The 3,201-nt window shown below is 50.3% G+C and overlaps 2 long non-coding RNA genes across 2 annotated transcripts; both read right to left on the bottom strand.

Moving 5' to 3' along the window:
• Positions 1-82: 82 nt before the first annotated feature.
• On the bottom strand, positions 83-674 carry LOC113941862. The gene is made up of 3 exons (XR_003525784.1): positions 630-674; positions 495-546; positions 83-392 (listed from the first exon to the last, which is right to left on the bottom strand). It is a non-coding gene; the product is annotated as an uncharacterized LOC113941862 (long non-coding RNA).
• A 1,909-nt stretch (positions 675-2,583) lies between these two features.
• Positions 2,584-2,946, bottom strand: LOC113941861. Its single transcript, XR_003525783.1, has 3 exons — positions 2,873-2,946; positions 2,710-2,783; positions 2,584-2,625 (listed from the first exon to the last, which is right to left on the bottom strand). It is a non-coding gene; the product is annotated as an uncharacterized LOC113941861 (long non-coding RNA).
• Positions 2,947-3,201: the final 255 nt, after the last annotated feature.

Here is a 3,201-nt window from a genome sequence, read left to right as displayed (position 1 = left end):
AGTGAAAGACAAAATTAGAGGGCATTTCTGAAGCTGCAGTGGATCCCAGCTCCTCCTGCTGCCTCCCCGACTCACCTAGAAGGCTCCTCTCACTTCAGCTGCTCCCAAGACCGTCCCTGCAAATGAAAGGGGTAAAGGCTCAAACACTGAGCTCTCAAACATTTAAGGATGGCTCACAAGCAAAGCCAAAAACCTCTAAACCCCATCAGACTCCACGCCGAAGCGTTGCTACACACCCTGAAGTGGGCAGACGGCCGCTGTGAGACAACACGGACACGGAGGCTTGTGCTGACGTACTGCCTCATCCTGGCTATCTCAGGCTTCCTCAGCTTGACCTCTTACAGGATGGACCTTCGGCACCTTCAGCAGACAGGCAAAGGGTTGTGTATCACCTGGAAAAAAAATTAAACAGCTACAACATATATGCAGAGATTGACCACATAGACAACATCCTCAAACTAACTCCAAATTCGGCTGGGGAGTAAAATTCTCACCTCGCTCGTCTCCCTGCTGAGCCGCTACCCCTCGAGACCGATTGGGCCCCATCTGGAAAATAAAGAACAAAAAGACACAAGATAAAGGACTCCTGTGGCTAAAACGGACATCCTTCATCCAACACCTAATACAACCTTCTTACCAGGCTGCTTCAACTTCTCTCCGTCTGGGGTACATTGTGTCTGTTTATCTGAAAAAAAAAACCCAACAAAAAACAAAGGGTTAGTCAGGTCACCCACGTGATCGCCGAGACCTTAACCACTTAACTCATTTCCACTGAGCAAGTGAGAACTCTGACCGCAGCCTACAAGAATACAAATGATAACCCAGCTGCGAGGCCCTGCTATCCAAGTACCATCAGCTCCACAACACTCGGCTATAATGATGGCACACGAGTTATGTACACCCGCTCCACCCGGCAGGACCGTACAGCCATCGGCTCCACTGACTGAGGTAACTGACATGCTGATGGGAGACTCTGAGCAATATTCTATCTACCCACTGACCCACGGAGCAGGGCAGAGCAGTTCCAAGCTGACCCCAAGTGAGACACCCCGCACCTGTGACGACACACACCATGTGACACAATGAAGAGACAAAGGACACAAAATATGGATGAGACAGAGGACTTGACACAGACCAGAACTGCTCTGTCCTGCACACGTGAATCCAATGATACAAAGTAAACCCTTCCTTGGATGTGTCCAAATAACCTGTTACAAAATACCCATTGTATCCTACTAATTTCAAAAATCCCTCCAGGTGAGGCACACACTTGCACCGAGTCCCAACCCCTCTCTGGGTCTTTGCCCTGCACTTATCTTGCCGAGAGCTGGGGACGAGAATCCATCGTTGATGCAGAGGAGGGGCACCTGGGCTGACTCAGAGGTTCCTGGCATCGGGAGAGTACTCGGAGTCAACTGTGAGAAAAAAAAACAGCCACAAGATCTGCCACCCATACTACCTTCAAAACACCCCTGGCAATCCCTAAGATGGCACCCCAGCCCTCCCTCCATCTCTGGGCTGTAACCCTCTACTGACTACTTGCAAACCTGGGGGTCTGTAGCTATCTTCAACACAGAGCAGCTTCACCTGAGGACAGGATAACACTGGTGAAAAAATACCAAGCTGCAGTTGAAATGATTGGGAGATCCCAAAAGATGCAAGGCTCCTAAGGAAAAGAAAGAAAATAACAAATTAGGAAAGCACCTTACCAACACAGCACACAAAATTATTCAATTTAAAAACCCTGCATTTGAGTGTAACCCTCTTTACTGCCATAAACAGCTCTGCTTATTTGGATACCAAAGCTAATGCTTCAATAAAGCAGGAATAGCTTGAGAAATCCCATTCAATGAAAGAAAGGGAGAGCTCTTATCCCATTGAAGCCCAGCTGCTAAATGAGCTCACTGGCTCTGACTGGAGTCACACGCTGTGGCTGTCATCTTCTGGGATACCTAAGCGAGATACAGACAAACTTAAAGGGGATTTCTAAAGCAACAGAGGATCCCTGCTCCTCCTGCTGCCTCCCTGACTCATCTCAACTGCTCATCTGCTCCCAAAGGTTAGCCAGATGCCATAAAACTGGACCCAGCTCTCATCCCCTCTCCAGGTGCTAGTCCTCCACTTATCTTTCCCACAGCTGGGGATGTGAATCCATCTTGGATGCCAAGGAAGGACGCCCGGCTGGCTCACAGGGTCCTGTGATCCCTGACTCGGTCGGCTGTGAGAAAGAAAACAGAAACTGACACGAGAGTTGGGCAGCACGTGGGAGATAACTCCGCAATTGGCTACTCACCCTCCCCTGAGCTGAGACGTTCTCGGGCCACTGGCTCCGACCCCAGCCCGAGGCTGCTGCCGTCACCGTGTGCCGTACCTGGGGGAGTGAGAAAAAAAGTTACGGGGTGTTCCTGAAAGTAAGGGAGACCCCAGCACCTCCTCACTACCTCCCAGACTCAACCTCAATGCTCCTCCTTTGCCAAAGGCAGGCAGGATGGCACCTGCAACTGGAAAAGGTTCAGCTTTAATTGATAAGCCTCGTAGTAGTAGGAGACTACTGATGAGGACAGCTGAAGACCATCAAACCTAAACTGGCAAGTGGCTCCGGCCCTCTGAGGCTGCACACATTCTCTGCAAGGTAAAAAAGCCAAAGGCAAATGTTCACACTGAGATACTGCCTGAAAGGATGGCTTTCCTGGGGTAGCTCCTACCTACCTCTCCTCCACAGTCACCTCTTACCCGCAGGGGCCCTGAAGCACTGGACTGTCTGTTAGAAGGTGGTAGAACCCCTGCAAAACACAAGAAACAAAGCATGTGCACAGATTCACCACAACACCTGCAAAAGACCATCTAGTCCTGTCCCGGAGTCAATGCTCACCTTGCTCACCGGGACTCACCCGGATCACCTCCCATCCAGTGCCTAGAGCCTCCTGGGCCCAGGGCTCTGCATCTCAAAACAACGGAAAAACAAACCCAAACAACAAAATCCTTAATACGTGGAGTAAACGTGGAGCCAAAAGCCACATCTCCGTGCTGATGTCAGGTGACGACCCACCTTCTTCCTCTGCTCCTCTGGTCTCTGTTCTGTTCAACTCTGCTTTACACCCTGTCCCTCTGACACAGTAAAGAAACCCTAACCAAAGTCACCCAGACAGCTGAAAAGAGCTCAAAGAATCTCCCTTCTCTTTAGGCAAACCACCCAGGGTC

This window comes from Corapipo altera, unplaced genomic scaffold (assembly GCF_003945725.1).
Source record: "Corapipo altera isolate COAL_440 unplaced genomic scaffold, ASM394572v1 59409, whole genome shotgun sequence".
In the NCBI taxonomy this organism is placed as follows: domain Eukaryota; kingdom Metazoa; phylum Chordata; class Aves; order Passeriformes; family Pipridae; genus Corapipo; species Corapipo altera.
Note: the sequence above shows the minus strand (reverse complement) of the source record. Positions and strands in the feature narration are given on the sequence as shown.